Source organism: Lepisma saccharinum, chromosome 6 (genome assembly GCF_977018435.1).
Source record: "Lepisma saccharinum chromosome 6, izLepSacc3.1, whole genome shotgun sequence".
In the NCBI taxonomy this organism is placed as follows: Eukaryota; Metazoa; Arthropoda; class Insecta; order Zygentoma; family Lepismatidae; genus Lepisma; species Lepisma saccharinum.
Genome location: NC_139234.1, coordinates 58,863,814 through 58,882,662, shown reverse-complemented (window position 1 = coordinate 58,882,662; position 18,849 = coordinate 58,863,814).

The following is an 18,849-nucleotide window of genomic DNA, read 5'->3' as shown; positions in this document are numbered from 1 at the left end:
ATGTACTAGAGATGAGTGACAGTACAAGTCTTTAAAATGGGATGCCAATCGGATCCGGAGCTATGTTAGATCTAAATTAGGTTAAGTTAAGAGATGGTTGAGATATCTGTATTAAGACGAATGTAATTTTTTTTATTTTGATAGTTTATTCATGGTGATTGAATTTCTATATGTATGTTGAGTGTGAAAATAATGCTCAGCTTACTGTGGAAAGGCTTGTTTCAAAACGAAGCACGTTCGTTTTTATTTTGAATCATTAGGTTCGTAGCATAAAATACGTTCGTAAAGATAAAACCTTTCTAGTAAAATTTAAGGTATAAAAGTGCAAATATCTATTGATAACTGGTCTATTCAACTTTTCATAGTAAGGTGGTGTTTATGTCCAAAGTTATTAATATAATCAACATAATATCCAAAATTTGAATTTGTTCAAATTTATCCTATAATTTACAAACGTCACAACAAGTGTTATTTGTTGTGTGCATTGATTACAATCGTTCTCCTTCTTGATGGAGACTTCCCTGTGCATAACAAATTTGTGCGTTTAATTATCGATTGTGCGAGTGTTGATAGAAATGCAAAAGTTCCAAATATAGATTGGAGTAATCACAATCAAATATTCTCTGGCTTCAAATTCGTGAAGTAGTGCGTGGGTTACCCATGTAGAAATTGGACGAATAACAAAAGTTCAAACTAAATTTAGGGAGAGATTTATCGATCCTGTTCTTTGATAAGAGATGGGACTAAAATGTTTGTAATTTTCTTTTTCTTTTTCTAATTCTGCACATCTGTGAACCTAGAAATTGCGTTTCGTGCGTTACCGGACGGGAGTTACATAATCAATTTTTGGTGTGAGCAATTTTACGAGTTTTGCAATTTGAAAATCATGAGTATGGAGCTTGGGTATTGTAACTTGGATGGTTTGGCGATGTAGGCGCCTATGGCGTACAATGGTAAAACACAGAAGGCACTCAGGTTTGAGAATTGATATTCTGCCACTTGTAAAAACTAACAAAGAAAATTGCATGTTTTTCTCCCTGTTGTTATACAAAATGAGTTCAGAATAGGAACGAGTGGCTAGATACTTTGTTAATCTTCATATAACAGTGTAACCAAGAGTCGAAACCTATTGTGGAAATAAAATGTGGCATCTGAAATTCAGTGTTTCTTGAATAGAAAGAAGAGCTACAGGCTCTTAGCGTCTGTCACGAGAAAAGCAATCAACAGCTGAAATCGGAGCTCATTGAAAGTAAAGAGTTGGTCAAAGCGGAACTTATAGTATGCAAAGTTGAAGCTAGTGAGGCAAAAAATGACCTCGAAGATTGTGTTGAGAAAACATGCTTGAGGCTGAAAGAGGAGCTGAAATCTGATTTACATGTCTATCAATGAGATACCAACGGGAACATTTTGGAATTTCGTGGGTGTAATGAAGATATTAAATTGAATGTTTCGCAATGTAGATTCGACTGAATGAAATGGGCGGAGGAAATAGAACGAAAGTATGATTTGCTGTCAACGATGCTTGATGCGGAGAGAGAAAATCTTTATAAAGGATGGATATAAATTGCTCGATTCAGATAGGTGAATTGGAGGTTGAAGTTGCTGGTATAGAAAAGGATGTAGTGAAGAGAGGAGGTGTGATCTAGCTCATCATCTTGGAAGTTTTAGAATTCGTGACACCTAATTGTGCAATTTGTGTAATAGAGTATGAGGGAATATTCAGGCAAACATAACAAGAAAGTAAATATAATTGTACAGTAGGGAAGTGGAGTGAACAGTATTATTACAACAGTTTCTTCAAAAGTTCATTCTTAAAGATCTAACAAGTCACATGTAAATATGTGATCAATGCACCATGGTCAAGTGTATATGTTGTCAATAACTCTGAGATGAGTAATTTTGGACCACGTATTCTGTAAGTGTTTAAGATAAGGAAAACAAATATCAAATATCTATTTATAACGTTTTTCAATGTGGTGGCTTCTTGAGGAATGCTAGTGCTCTCTCTAAGGTGCTCAGGAAGTAGATTCCTTGACTTCGTAAGAAGGTGAAGTAAAGTATTACAAGCGGTGGATAAGAATATGAAGTGGGCGAGATTTTGCTGTGGGATAGATAATACGATGCGATCGATTCTCTTGCCGTTTAGTGAGTAGAAAAATATTAAACATGGACATAGATGATGAGTATGTCAAACTGGTATTGGAAGTTCATTGAAGAAAAAATAGGGTTCGTAAAGGAATGTTCCTGTGAATTCTTAAGTTGTTGGGGAGCAGATTGTTTCTCCACGTCAGTTGGCCAAGTCAACTTTTGCGGGCGGGGGGGGGTGATTAAGCCAAGTAATAGAAATTTTGCCTCGGGTTAGCACGCATGGTTAGGATCGATGTCCATGCTATGCTGAGAACCATTTCAGAGAGTAATATTCTTCAGTTTGATTTGCACGGTATATTTTCATACTCGATTGTGATATTTAAATAATCGTATGCGATGATATATATATATATATATATATATGAAATGTTTGTAAATATGGTTTGACAATATCGTAACGAAAGTATCTCTTCATATTTGTGAAAACCGGAACCATGTGTAATAATAAATTGTGTGATTTGAGGTGATGCAAAATGAACTTAAATGTTATGTATGGTTCGGATATACAATATTATTTCAGATCTTAATGTTGAGTTGAGTGCAGGGTACTCAATTATGACATTTTGTCATATGCGCATGTTAATGTTTAAGGAGTTTACATTTTCATTCATAGATATTGTAAGAGACAATATTGTTACGGAGCTGAGGTTTTGTTAATTAATCGGTTTGGAGACCATCTCGCCCGTGGCTTTCCGACGAAATATCACCTGTAAGTTGCATTATATATTAGTGATTTGAATAGACGTCCAGCAAGCGAACGCTGGTAATTTTAGGGTTGGTGGTCGGGTGTTTCTACAGTTGGTTGGTGGGTGGGTGCGGAAGGTGGGAGGGTCCTGTGTTGGTTGGTTGGAGTGGCGGGAGGGTGGGGTAGTGGTTGGTTTGGATGGTGTTGGTGGGCGGGTGGGTCAATGGTTGGCTGGAGGTGTTGGCGGGCGGGTGGGCAAGTGGTTGGTTGGTTGGAGTGGCGGGTGGGTGGGCCAATGGTTGGTTAGTTGGTCTCGTCTTTCGTTTACTTTCATGAATTCTACATCAATAGATGAAATTATAATTTACGTAACAATCAGAAATAAAATATTATATAATTGTATGCCAGTCTCTGGACAAATTACAGGACTATATTTATGTAAAAAACAACTGACAATGGAGGAGTAAACATTTTGGTAACAACGTCCTCAAAATCGGGTCTAGTTTTATTTTTCGAAAAACGTATGTCTTACATGTACTAGAGATGAGTGACAGTACAAGTCTTTAAAATGGGATGCCAATCGGATCCGGAGCTATGTTAGATCTAAATTAGGTTAAGTTAAGAGATGGTTGAGATATCTGTATTAAGACGAATGTAATTTTTTTTATTTTGATAGTTTATTCATGGTGATTGAATTTCTATATGTATGTTGAGTGTGAAAATAATGCTCAGCTTACTGTGGAAAGGGTTGTTTCAAAACGAAGCACGTTCGTTTTTATTTTGAATCATTAGGTTCGTAGCATAAAATACGTTCGTAAAGATAAAACCTTTCTAGTAAAATTTAAGGTATAAAAGTGCAAATATCTATTGATAACTGGTCTATTCAACTTTTCATAGTAAGGTGGTGTTTATGTCCAAAGTTATTAATATAATAAACATAATATCCAAAATTTGAATTTGTTCAAATTTATCCTATAATTTACAAACGTCACAACAAGTGTTATTTGTTGTGTGCATTGATTACAATCGTTCTCTTTCTTGATGGAGACTTCCCTGTGCATAACAAATGTGTGCGTTTAATTATCGATTGTGCGAGTGTTGATAGAAATGCAAAAGTTCCAAATATAGATTGGAGTAATCACAATCAAATATTCTCTGGCTTCAAATTCGTGAAGTAGTGCGTGGGTTACCCATGTAGAAATTGGACGAATAACAAAAGTTCAAACTAAATTTAGGGAGAGATTTATCGATCCTGTTCTTTGATAAGAGATGGGACTAAAATGTTTGTAATTTTCTTTTTCCTTTTTCTAATTCTGCACATCTGTGAACCTAGAAATTGTGTTTCGTGCGTTACCGGACGGGAGTTACATAATCAATTTTTGGTGTGAGCAATTTTACGAGTTTTGCAATTTGAAAATCATGAATATGGAGCTTGGGTATTGTAACTTGGATGGTTTGGCGATGTAGGCGCCTATGGCGTACAATGGTAAAACGCAGAAGGCACTCAGGTTTGAGAATTGATATTCTGCCACTTGTAAAAACTAACAAAGAAAATTGCATGTTTTTCTCCCTGTTGTTATACAAAATGAGTTCCGAATAGGAACGAGTGGCTAGATACTTTGTTAATCTTCACATAACAGTGTAACCAAGAGTCGAAACCTATTGTGGAAATGAAATGTGGCATCTGAAATTCAGTGTTTCTTGAATAGAAAGAAGAGCTACAGGCTCTTAGCGTCTGTCACGAGAAAAGCAATCAACAGCTGAAATCGGAGCTCATTGAAAGTAAAGAGTTGCTCAAAGCGGAACTTATAGTATGCAAAGTTGAAGCTAGTGAGGCAAAAAATGACCTCGAAGATTGTGTTGAGAAAACATGCTTGAGGCTGAAAGAGGAGCTGAAATCTGATTTACATGTCTATCAATGAGATACCAACGGGAACATTTTGGAATTGCGTGGGTGTAATGAAGATATTAAATTGAATGTTTCGCAATGTAGATTCGACTGAATGAAATGGGCGGAGGAAATAGAACGAAAGTATGATTTGCTGTCAACGATGCTTGATGCGGAGAGAGAAAATCTTTATAAAGGATGGATATAAATTGCTCGATTCAGATAGGTGAATTGGAGGTTGAAGTTGCTGGTATAGAAAAGGATATAGTGAAGAGAGGAGGTGTGATCTAGCTCATAATCTTGGAAGTTTTAGAATTCGTGACACCTAATTGTGCAATTTGTGTAATAGAGTATGAGGGAATATTCAGGCAAACATAACAAGAAAGTAAATATAATTGTACAGTAGGGAAGTGGAGTGAACAGTATTATTACAACAGTTTCTTCAAAAGTTCATTCTTAAAGATCTAACAAGTCACATGTAAATGTGTGATCAATGCACCATGGTCAAGTGTATATGTTGTCAATAACTCTGACATGAGTAATTTTGGACCACGTATTCTATAAGTGGATAAGATAAGGAAAACAAATATCAAATATCTATTTATAACGTTTTTCAATGTGGTGGCTTCTTGAGGAATGCTAGTGCTCTCTCTAAGGTGCTCAGGAAGTAGATTCCTTGACTTCGTAAGAAGGTGAAGTAAAGTATTACAAGCGGTGGATAAGAATATGAAGTGGGCGAGATTTTGCTGTGGGATAGATAATACGATGCGATCGATTCTCTTGCCGTTTAGTGAGTAGAAAAATATTAAACATAGACATAGATGATGAGTATGTCAAACTGGTATTGGAAGTTCATTGAAGAAAAAATAGGGTTCGTAAAGGAATGTTCCTGTGAATTCTTAAGTTGTTGGGGAGCAGATTGTTTCTCCACGTCAGTTGGCCAAGTCAACTTTTGCGGGCGGGGGGGTGATTAAGCTAAGTAATAGAAATTTTGCCTCGGGTTAGCACGCATGGTTAGGATCGATGTCCATGCTATGCTGAGAACCATTTCAGAGAGTAATATTCTTCAGTTTGATTTGCACGGTATATTTTCATACTTGATTGGGATATTTAAATAATCGTATGCGATGATATATATATATATATATAGATATATATATATGAAATGTTTGTAAATATGGTTTGACAATATCGTAACGAAAGTATCTCTTCATATTTGTGAAAACCGGAACCATGTGTAATAATAAATTGTGTGATTTGAGGTGATGCAAAATGAACTTAAATGTCATGTATGGTTCGGATATACAATATTATTTCAGATCTTAATGTTGAGTTGAGTGCAGGGTACTCAATTATGACATTTTGTCATATGCGCATGTTAATGTTTAAGGACTTTACATTTTCATTCATAGATATTGTAAGAGACACAATTGTTATGGAGCTGGGGTTTTGTTAATTAATCGGTTTGGGGACCATCGCGCCCGTGGCTTTCCGACGTAATATCACCTGTAAGTTGCATTATATATTAGTGATTTGAATAGTCGTCCAGCAAGCGAACGCTGGTAATTTTGGGGTTGGTGGTCGGGTGTTTCTACAGTTGGTTGGTGGGTGGGTGCGGAAGGTGGGAGGGTCCTGTGTTGGTTGGTTGGAGTGGCGGGTGGGTGGGGTAGTGGTTGGTTTGGATGGTGTTGGTGGGCGGGTGGGTCAATGGTTGGCTGGAGGTGTTGGCGGGCGGGTGGGCAAGTGGTTGGTTGGTTGGAGTGGCGGGTGGGTGGGCTAATGGTTGGTTGGTTGGTCTCGTCTTTCGTTTACTTTCATGAATTCTACATCAATAGATGAAATTATAATTTACGTAACAATCAGAAATAAAATATTATATAATTGTATGCCTGTCTCTGGACAAATTACAGGACTATATTTAAGTAAAGAACAACTGACAATGGAGGAGTAAACATTTTGGTAACAACGTCCTCAAAATCGGGTCTAGTTTTACTTTTCGAGAAACGTATGTCTTACATGTACTAGAGATGAGTGACAGTACAAGTCTTTAAAATGGGATGCCAATATAATTGTATGCCAATCTCTGGACAAATTACAGGACTATATTTATGTAAAAAACAACTGACAATGGAGGAGTAAACATTTTGGTAACAACGTCCTCAAAATCGGGTCTAGTTTTATTTTTCGAAAAACGTATGTCTTACATGTACTAGAGATGAGTAACAGTACAAGTCTTTAAAATGGGATGCCAATCGGATCCGGAGCTATGTTAGATCTAAATTAGGTTAAGTTAAGAGATGGTTGAGATATCTGTATTAAGACGAATGTAATTTTTTTTATTTTGATAGTTTATTCATGGTGATTGAATTTCTATATGTATGTTGAGTGTGAAAATAATGCTCAGCTTACTGTGGAAAGGGTTGTTTCAAAACGAAGCACGTTCGTTTTTATTTTGAATCATTAGGTTCGTAGCATAAAATACGTTCGTAAAGATAAAACCTTTCTAGTAAAATTTAAGGTATAAAAGTGCAAATATCTATTGATAACTGGTCTATTCAACTTTTCATAGTAAGGTGGTGTTTATGTCCAAAGTTATTAATATAATCAACATAATATCCAAAATTTGAATTTGTTCAAATTTATCCTATAATTTACAAACGTCACAACAAGTGTTATTTGTTGTGTGCATTGATTACAATCGTTCTCTTTCTTGATGGAGACTTCCCTGTGCATAACAAATGTGTGCGTTTAATTATCGATTGTGCGAGTGTTGATAGAAATGCAAAAGTTCCAAATATAGATTGGAGTAATCACAATCAAATATTCTCTGGCTTCAAATTCGTGAAGTAGTGCGTGGGTTACCCATGTAGAAATTGGACGAATAACAAAAGTTCAAACTAAATTTAGGGAGAGATTTATCGATCCTGTTCTTTGATAAGAGATGGGACTAAAATGTTTGTAATTTTCTTTTTCCTTTTTCTAATTCTGCACATCTGTGAACCTAGAAATTGCGTTTCGTGCGTTACCGGACGGGAGTTACATAATCAATTTTTGGTGTGAGCAATTTTACGAGTTTTGCAATTTGAAAATCATGAATATGGAGCTTGGGTATTGTAACTTGGATGGTTTGGCGATGTAGGCGCCTATGGCGTACAATGGTAAAACACAGAAGGCACTCAGGTTTGAGAATTGATATTCTGCCACTTGTAAAAACTAACAAAGAAAATTGCATGTTTTTCTCCCTGTTGTTATACAAAATGAGTTCAGAATAGGAACGAGTGGCTAGATACTTTGTTAATCTTCATATAACAGTGTAACCAAGAGTCGAAACCTATTGTGGAAATGAAATGTGGCATCTGAAATTCAGTGTTTCTTGAATAGAAAGAAGAGCTACAGGCTCTTAGCGTCTGTCACGAGAAAAGCAATCAACAGCTGAAATCGGAGCTCATTGAAAGTAAAGAGTTGCTCAAAGCGGAACTTATAGTATGCAAAGTTGAAGCTAGTGAGGCAAAAAATGACCTCGAAGATTGTGTTGAGAAAACATGCTTGAGGCTGAAAGAGGAGCTGAAATCTGATTTACATGTCTATCAATGAGATACCAACGGGAACATTTTGGAATTGCGTGGGTGTAATGAAGATATTAAATTGAATGTTTCGCAATGTAGATTCGACTGAATGAAATGGGCGGAGGAAAGAGAACGAAAGTATGATTTGCTGTCAACGATGCTTGATGCGGAGAGAGAAAATCTTTATAAAGGATGGATATAAATTGCTCGATTCAGATAGGTGAATTGGAGGTTGAAGTTGCTGGTATAGAAAAGGATATAGTGAAGAGAGGAGGTGTGATCTAGCTCATAATCTTGGAAGTTTTAGAATTCGTGACACCTAATTGTGCAATTTGTGTAATAGAGTATGAGGGAATATTCAGGCAAACATAACAAGAAAGTAAATATAATTGTACAGTAGGGAAGTGGAGTGAACAGTATTACAACAACATCTTCAAAAGTTCATTCTTAAAGATCTAACAAGTCACATGTAAATGTGTGATCAATGCACCATGGTCAAGTGTATATGTTGTCAATAACTCTGACATGAGTAATTTTGGACCACGTATTCTATAAGTGGATAAGATAAGGAAAACAAATATCAAATATCTATTTATAACGTTTTTCAATGTGGTGGCTTCTTGAGGAATGCTAGTGCTCTCTCTAAGGTGCTCAGGAAGTAGATTCCTTGACTTCGTAAGAAGGTGAAGTAAAGTATTACAAGCGGTGGATAAGAATATGAAGTGGGCGAGATTTTGCTGTGGGATAGATAATACGATGCGATCGATTCTCTTGCCGTTTAGTGAGTAGAAAAATATTAAACATAGACATAGATGATGAGTATGTCAAACTGGTATTGGAAGTTCATTGAAGAAAAAATAGGGTTCGTAAAGGAATGTTCCTGTGAATTCTTAAGTTGTTGGGGAGCAGATTGTTTCTCCACGTCAGTTGGCCAAGTCAACTTTTGCGGGCGGGGGGTGATTAAGCCAAGTAATGGAAATTTTGCCTCGGGTTAGCACGCATGGTTAGGATCGATGTCCATGCTATGCTGAGAACCATTTCAGAGAGTAATATTCTTCAGATTGATTTGCACGGTATATTTTCATACTTGATTGGGATATTTAAATAATCGTATGCGATGATATATATATATATATATAGATATATATATATGAAATGTTTGTAAATATGGTTTGACAATATCGTAACGAAAGTATCTCTTCATATTTGTGAAAACCGGAACCATGTGTAATAATAAATTGTGTGATTTGAGGTGATGCAAAATGAACTTAAATGTCATGTATGGTTCGGATATACAATATTATTTCAGATCTTAATGTTGAGTTGAGTGCAGGGTACTCAATTATGACATTTTGTCATATGCGCATGTTAATGTTTAAGGAGTTTACATTTTCATTCATAGATATTGTAAGAGACACAATTGTTATGGAGCTGGGGTTTTGTTAATTAATCGGTTTGGGGACCATCGCGCCCGTGGCTTTCCGACGTAATATCACCTGTAAGTTGCATTATATATTAGTGATTTGAATAGTCGTCCAGCAAGCGAACGCTGGTAATTTTGGGGTTGGTGGTCGGGTGTTTCTACAGTTGGTTGGTGGGTGGGTGCGGAAGGTGGGAGGGTCCTGTGTTGGTTGGTTGGAGTGGCGGGTGGGTGGGGTAGTGGTTGGTTTGGATGGTGTTGGTGGGCGGGTGGGTCAATGGTTGGCTGGAGGTGTTGGCGGGCGGGTGGGCAAGTGGTTGGTTGGTTGGAGTGGCGGGTGGGTGGGCAAATGGTTGGTTGGTTGGTCTCGTCTTTCGTTTACTTTCGTGAATTCTACATCAATAGATGAAATTATAATTTACGTAACAATCAGAAATAAAATATTATATAATTGTATGCCAGTCTCTGGACAAATTACAGGACTATATTTAAGTAAAGAACAACTGACAATGGAGGAGTAAACATTTTGGTAACAACGTCCTCAAAATCGGGTCTAGTTTTATTTTTCGAGAAACGTATGTCTTACATGTACTAGAGATGAGTAACAGTACAAGTCTTTAAAATGGGATGCCAATCGGATCCGGAGCTATGTTAGATCTAAATTAGGTTAAGTTAAGAGATGGTTGAGATATCTGTATTAAGACGAATGTAATTTTTTTTATTTTGATAGTTTATTCATGGTGATTGAATTTCTATATGTATGTTGAGTGTGAAAATAATGCTCAGCTTACTGTGGAAAGGGTTGTTTCAAAACGAAGCACGTTCGTTTTTATTTTGAATCATTAGGTTCGTAGCATAAAATACGTTCGTAAAGATAAAACCTTTCTAGTAAAATTTAAGGTATAAAAGTGCAAATATCTATTGATAACTGGTCTATTCAACTTTTCATACTAAGGTGGTGTTTATGTCCAAAGTTATTAATATAATAAACATAATATCCAAAATTTGAATTTGTTCAAATTTATCCTATAATTTACAAACGTCACAACAAGTGTTATTTGTTGTGTGCATTGATTACAATCGTTCTCCTTCTTGATGGAGACTTCCCTGTGCATAACAAATGTGTGCGTTTAATTATCGATTGTGCGAGTGTTGATAGAAATGCAAAAGTTCCAAATATAGATTGGAGTAATCACAATCAAATATTCTCTGGCTTCAAATTCGTGTAGTGCGTGGGTTACCCATGTAGAAATTGGACGAATAACGAAAGTTCAAACTAAATTTAGGGAGAGATTTATCGATCCTGTTCTTTGATAAGAGATGGAACTAAAATATTTGTAATTTTCTTTTTCCTTTTTCTAATTCTGCACATCTGTGAACCTACAAATTGCGTTTCGTGCGTTACCGGACGGGAGTTACATAATCAATTTTTGGTGTGAGCAATTTTACGAGTTTTGCAATTTGAAAATCATGAGTATGGAGCTTGGGTATTGTAACTTGGATGGTTTGGCGATGTAGGCGCCTATGGCGTACAATGGTAAAACACAGAAGGCACTCAGGTTTGAGAATTGATATTCTGCCACTTTTAAAAACTAACAAAGAAAATTGCATGCTTTTCTCCCTGTTGTTATACAAAATGAGTTCAGAATAGGAACGAGTGGCTAGATACTTTGTTAATCTTCATATAACAGTGTAACCAAGAGTCGAAACATATTGTGGAAATGAAATGTGGCATCTGAAATTCAGTGTTTCTTGAATAGAAAGAAGAGCTACAGGCTCTTAGCGTCTGTCACGAGAAAAGCAATCAACTGCTGAAATCGGAGCTCATTGAAAGTAAAGAGTTGGTCAAAGCGGAACTTATAGTATGCAAAGTTGAAGCTATTGAGGCAAAAAATGACCTCGAAGATTGTGTTGAGAAAACATGCTTGAGGCTGAAAGAGGAGCTGAAATCTGATTTACATGTCTATCAATGAGATACCAACGGGAACATTTTGGAATTGCGTGGGTGTAATGAAGATATTAAATTGAATGTTTCGCAATGTAGATTCGACTGAATGAAATGGGCGGAGGAAATAGAACGAAAGTATGATTTGCTGTCAACGATGCTTGATGCGGAGAGAGAAAATCTTTATAAAGGATGGATATAAATTGCTCGATTCAGATAGGTGAATTGGAGGTTGAAGTTGCTGGTATAGAAAAGGATATAGTGAAGAGAGGAGGTGTGATCTAGCTCATAATCTTGGAAGTTTTGGAATTCGTGACACCTAATTGTGCAATTTGTGTAATAGAGTATGAGGGAATATTCAGGCAAACATAAAAAGAAAGTAAATATAATTGTACAGTAGGGAAGTGGAGTAAACAGTATTATTACAACAGTTTCTTCAAAAGTTCATTCTTAAAGATCTAACAAGTCACATGTAAATGTGTGATCAATGCACCATGGTCAAGTGTATATGTTGTCAATAACTCTGACATGAGTAATTTTGGACCACGTATTCTATAAGTGGATAAGATAAGGAAAACAAATATCAAATATCTATTTATAACGTTTTTCAATGTGGTGGCTTCTTGAGGAATGCTAGTGCTCTCTCTAAGGTGCTCAGGAAGTAGATTCCTTGACTTCGTAAGAAGGTGAAGTAAAGTATTACAAGCGGTGGATAAGAATATGAAGTGGGCGAGATTTTGCTGTGGGATAGATAATACGATGCGATCGATTCTCTTGCCGTTTAGTGAGTAGAAAAATATTAAACATAGACATAGATGATGAGTATGTCAAACTGGTATTGGAAGTTCATTGAAGAAACAATAGGGTTCGTAAAGGAATGTTCCTGTGAATTCTTAAGTTGTTGGGGAGTAGATTGTTTCTCCACGTCAGTTGGCCAAGTCAACTTTTGCGGGCGGGGGGGGGGTGATTAAGCCAAGTAATATAAATTTTGCCTCGGGTTAGCACGCATGGTTAGGATCGATGTCCATGCTATGCTGAGAACCATTTCAGAGAGTAATATTCTTCAGTTTGATTTGCACGGTATATTTTCATACTTGATTGGGATATTTAAATAATCGTATGCGATGATATATATATATATATATATATATATATATATATATATATATATATATATATATATATATATATATGAAATGTTTGTAAATATGGTTTGACAATATCGTAACGAAAGTATCTCTTCATATTTGTGAAAACCGGAACCATGTGTAATAATAAATTGTGTGATTTGAGGTGATGCAAAATGAACTTAAATGTCATGTATGGTTCGGATATACAATATTATTTCAGACCTTAATGTTGAGTTGAGTGCAGGGTACTCAATTATGACATTTTGTCATATGCGCATGTTAATGTTTAAGGAGTTTACATTTTCATTCATAGATATTGTAAGAGACACAATTGTTATGGAGCTGGGGTTTTGTTAATTAATCGGTTTGGGGACCATCTCGCCCGTGGCTTTCCGACGAAATATCACCTGTAAGTTGCATTATATATTAGTGATTTGAATAGTCGTCCAGCAAGCGAACGCTGGTAATTTTGGGGTTGGTGGTCGGGTGTTTCTACAGTTGGTTGGTGGGTGGGTGCGGAAGGTGGGAGGGTCCTGTGTTGGTTGGTTGGAGTGGCGGATGGGTGGGGTAGTGGTTGGTTTGGATGGTGTTGGTGGGCGGGTGGGTCAATGGTTGGCTGGATGTGTTGGCGGGCGGGTGGGCAAGTGGTTGGTTGGTTGGAGTGGCGGGTGGGTGGGCTAATGGTTGGTTGGTTGGTCTCGTCTTTCGTTTACTTTCGTGAATTCTACATCAATAGATGAAATTATAATTTACGTAACAATCAGAAATAAAATATTTTATAATTGTATGCCAGTCTCTGGACAAATTACAGGACTATATTTAAGTAAAGAACAACTGACAATGGAGGAGTAAACATTTTGGTAACAACGTCCTCAAAATCGGGTCTAGTTTTATTTTTCGAGAAACGTATGTCTTACATGTACTAGAGATGAGTAACAGTACAAGTCTTTAAAATGGGATGCCAATCGGATCCGGAGCTATGTTAGATCTAAATTAGGTTAAGTTAAGAGATGGTTGAGATATCTGTATTAAGACGAATGTAATTTTTTTATTTTGATAGTTTATTCATGGTGATTGAATTTCTATATGTATGTTGAGTGTGAAAATAATGCTCAGCTTACTGTGGAAAGGGTTGTTTCAAAACGAAGCACGTTCGTTTTTATTTTGAATCATTAGGTTCCTAGCATAAAATACGTTCGTAAAGATAAAACCTTTCTAGTAAAATTTAAGGTATAAAAGTGCAAATATCTATTGATAACTGGTCTATTCAACTTTTCATACTAAGGTGGTGTTTATGTCCAAAGTTATTAATATAATAAACATAATATCCAAAATTTGAATTTGTTCAAATTTATCCTATAATTTACAAACGTCACAACAAGTGTTATTTGTTGTGTGCATTGATTACAATCGTTCTCCTTCTTGATGGAGACTTCCCTGTGCATAACAAATGTGTGCGTTTAATTATCGATTGTGCGAGTGTTGATAGAAATGCAAAAGTTCCAAATATAGATTGGAGTAATCACAATCAAATATTCTCTGGCTTCAAATTCGTGTAGTGCGTGGGTTACCCATGTAGAAATTGGACGAATAACGAAAGTTCAAACTAAATTTAGGGAGAGATTTATCGATCCTGTTCTTTGATAAGAGATGGAACTAAAATATTTGTAATTTTCTTTTTCCTTTTTCTAATTCTGCACATCTGTGAACCTACAAATTGCGTTTCGTGCGTTACCGGACGGGAGTTACATAATCAATTTTTGGTGTGAGCAATTTTACGAGTTTTGCAATTTGAAAATCATGAGTATGGAGCTTGGGTATTGTAACTTGGATGGTTTGGCGATGTAGGCGCCTATGGCGTACAATGGTAAAACACAGAAGGCACTCAGGTTTGAGAATTGATATTCTGCCACTTGTAAAAACTAACAAAGAAAATTGCATGCTTTTCCCCCTGTTGTTATACAAAATGAGTTCAGAATAGGAACGAGTGGCGAGATACTTTGTTAATCTTCATATAACAGTGTAACCAAGAGTCGAAACATATTGTGGAAATGAAATGTGGCATCTGAAATTCAGTGTTTCTTGAATAGAAAGAAGAGCTACAGGCTCTTAGCGTCTGTCACGAGAAAAGCAATCAACTGCTGAAATCGGAGCTCATTGAAAGTAAAGAGTTGGTCAAAGCGGAACTTATAGTATGCAAAGTTGAAGCTATTGAGGCAAAAAATGACCTCGAAGATTGTGTTGAGAAAACATGCTTGAGGCTGAAAGAGGAGCTGAAATCTGATTTACATGTCTATCAATGAGATACCAACGGGAACATTTTGGAATTGCGTGGGTGTAATGAAGATATTAAATTGAATGTTTCGCAATGTAGATTCGACTGAATGAAATGGGCGGAGGAAATAGAACGAAAGTATGATTTGCTGTCAACGATGCTTGATGCGGAGAGAGAAAATCTTTATAAAGGATGGATATAAATTGCTCGATTCAGATAGGTGAATTGGAGGTTGAAGTTGCTGGTATAGAAAAGGATATAGTGAAGAGAGGAGGTGTGATCTAGCTCATAATCTTGGAAGTTTTGGAATTCGTGACACCTAATTGTGCAATTTGTGTAATAGAGTATGAGGGAATATTCAGGCAAACATAACAAGAAAGTAAATATAATTGTACAGTAGGGAAGTGGAGTAAACACTATTATTACAACAGTTTATTCAAAAGTTCATTCTTAAAGATCTAACAAGTCACATGTAAATGTGTGATCAATGCACCATGGTCAAGTGTATATGTTGTCAATAACTCTGACATGAGTAATTTTGGACCACGTATTCTATAAGTGGATAAGATAAGGAAAACAAATATCAAATATCTATTTATAACGTTTTTCAATGTGGTGGCTTCTTGAGGAATGCTAGTGCTCTCTCTAAGGTGCTCAGGAAGTAGATTCCTTGACTTCGTAAGAAGGTGAAGTAAAGTATTACAAGCGGTGGATAAGAATATGAAGTGGGCGAGATTTTGCTGTGGGATAGATAATACGATGCGATCGATTCTCTTGCCGTTTAGTGAGTAGAAAAATATTAAACATAGACATAGATGATGAGTATGTCAAACTGGTATTGGAAGTTCATTGAAGAAAAAATAGGGTTCGTAAAGGAATGTTCCTGTGAATTCTTAAGTTGTTGGGGAGTAGATTGTTTCTCCACGTCAGTTGGCCAAGTCAACTTTTGCGGGCGGGGGGGGGGGGTGATTAAGCCAAGTAATATAAATTTTGCCTCGGGTTAGCACGCATGGTTAGGATCGATGTCCATGCTATGCTGAGAACCATTTCAGAGAGTAATATTCTTCAGTTTGATTTGCACGGTATATTTTCATACTTGATTGGGATATTTAAATAATCGTATGCGATGATATATATATATATATATATATAGATATATATATATGAAATGTTTGTAAATATGGTTTGACAATATCGTAACGAAAGTATCTCTTCATATTTGTGAAAACCGGAACCATGTGTAATAATAAATTGTGTGATTTGAGGTGATGCAAAATGAACTTAAATGTCATGTATGGTTCGGATATACAATATTATTTCAGATCTTAATGTTGAGTTGAGTGCAGGGTACTCAATTATGACATTTTGTCATATGCGCATGTTAATGTTTAAGGAGTTTACATTTTCATTCATAGATATTGTAAGAGACACAATTGTTATGGAGCTGGGGTTTTGTTAATTAATCGGTTTGGGGACCATCGCGCCCGTGGCTTTCCGACGTAATATCACCTGTAAGTTGCATTATATATTAGTGATTTGAATAGTCGTCCAGCAAGCGAACGCTGGTAATTTTGGGGTTGGTGGTCGGGTGTTTCTACAGTTGGTTGGTGGGTGGGTGCGGAAGGTGGGAGGGTCCTGTGTTGGTTGGTTGGAGTGGCGGGTGGGTGGGGTAGTGGTTGGTTTGGATGGTGTTGGTGGGCGGGTGGGTCAATGGTTGGCTGGAGGTGTTGGCGGGCGGGTGGGCAAGTGGTTGGTTGGTTGGAGTGGCGGGTGGGTGGGCTAATGGTTGGTTGGTTGGTCTCGTCTTTCGTTTACTTTCATGAATTCTACATCAATAGATGAAATTATAATTTACGTAACAATCAGAAATAAAATATTATATAAATGTATGCCAGTCTCTGGACAAATTACAGGACTATATTTAAGTAAAGAACAACTGACAATGGAGGAGTAAACATTTTGGTAACATGTCCTCAAAATCGGGTCTAGTTTTATTTTTCGAAAAACGTATGTCTTACATGTACTAGAGATGAGTAACAGTACAAGTCTTTAAAATGGGATGCCAATCGGATCCGGAGCTATGTTAGATCTAAATTAGGTTAAGTTAAGAGATGGTTGAGATATCTGTATTAAGACGAATGTATTTTTTTTTATTTTGATAGTTTATTCATGGTGATTCAATTTCTATATGTATGTTGAGTGTGAAAATAATGCTCAGCTTACTGTGGAAAGGGTTGTTTCAAAACGAAGCACGTTCGTTTTTATTTTGAATCATTAGGTTCGTAGCATAAAATACGTTCGTAAAGATAAAACCTTTCTAGTAAAATTTAAGGTATAAAAGTGCAAATATCTATTGATAACTGGTCTATTCAACTTTTCATAGTAAGGTGGTGTTTATGTCCAAAGTTATTAATATAATAAACATAATATCCAAAATTTGAATTTGTTCAAATTTATCCTATAATTTACAAACGTCACAACAAGTGTTATTTGTTGTGTGCATTGATTACAATCGTTCTCTTTCTTGATGGAGACTTCCCTGTGCATAACAAATGTGTGCGTTTAATTATCGATTGTGCGAGTGTTGATAGAAATGCAAAAGTTCCAAATATAGATTGGAGTAATCACAATCAAATATTCTCTGGCTTCAAATTCGTGAAGTAGTGCGTGGGTTACCCATGTAGAAATTGGACGAATAACAAAAGTTCAAACTAAATTTAGGGAGAGATTTATCGATCCTGTTCTTTGATAAGAGATGGGACTAAAATGTTTGCAATTTTCTTTTTCCTTTTTCTAATTCTGCACATCTGTGAACCTACAAATTGCGTTTCGTGCGTTACCGGACGGGAGTTACATAATCAATTTTTGGTGTGAGCAATTTTACGAGTTTTGCAATTTGAAAATCATGAGTATGGAGCTTGGGTATTGTAACTTGGATGGTTTGGCGATGTAGGCGCCTATGGCGTACAATGGTAAAACACAGAAGGCACTCAGGTTTGAGAATTGATATTCTGCCACTCGTAAAAACTAACAAAGAAAATTGCATGTTTTTCTCCCTGTTGTTATACAAAATGAGTTCAGAATAGGAACGAGTGGCTAGATACTTTGTTAATCTTCATATAACAGTGTAACCAAGAGTCGAAACCTATTGTGGAAATGAAATGTGGCATCTGAAATTCAGTGTTTCTTGAATAGAAAGAAGAGCTACAGGCTCTTAGCGTCTGTCACGAGAAAAGCAATCAACTGCTGAAATCGGAGCTCATTGAAAGTAAAGAGTTGGTCAAAGCGGAACTTATAGTATGCAAAGTTGAAGCTATTGAGGCAAAAAATGACCTCGAAGATTGTGTTGAGAAAACATGCTTGAGGCTGAAAGAGGAGCTGAAATCTGATTTACATGTCTATCAATGAGATACCAACGGGAACATTTTGGAATTGCGTGGGTGTAATGAAGATATTAAATTGAATGTTTCGCAATGGAGATTCGACTGAATGAATTGGGCGGTGGAAATAGAACGAAAGTATGATTTGCTGTCAACGATGCTTGATGCGGAGAGAGAAAATCTTTATAAAGGATGGATATAAATTGCTCGATTCAGATAGGTGAATTGGAGGTTGAAGTTGCTGGTATAGAAAAGGATATAGTGAAGAGAGGAGGTGTGATCTAGCTCATAATCTTGGAAGTTTTGGAATTCGTGACACCTAAATGTGCAATTTGTGTAATAGAGTATGAGGGAATATTCAGGCAAACATAACAAGAAAGTAAATATAATTGTACACTAGGGAAGTGGAGTG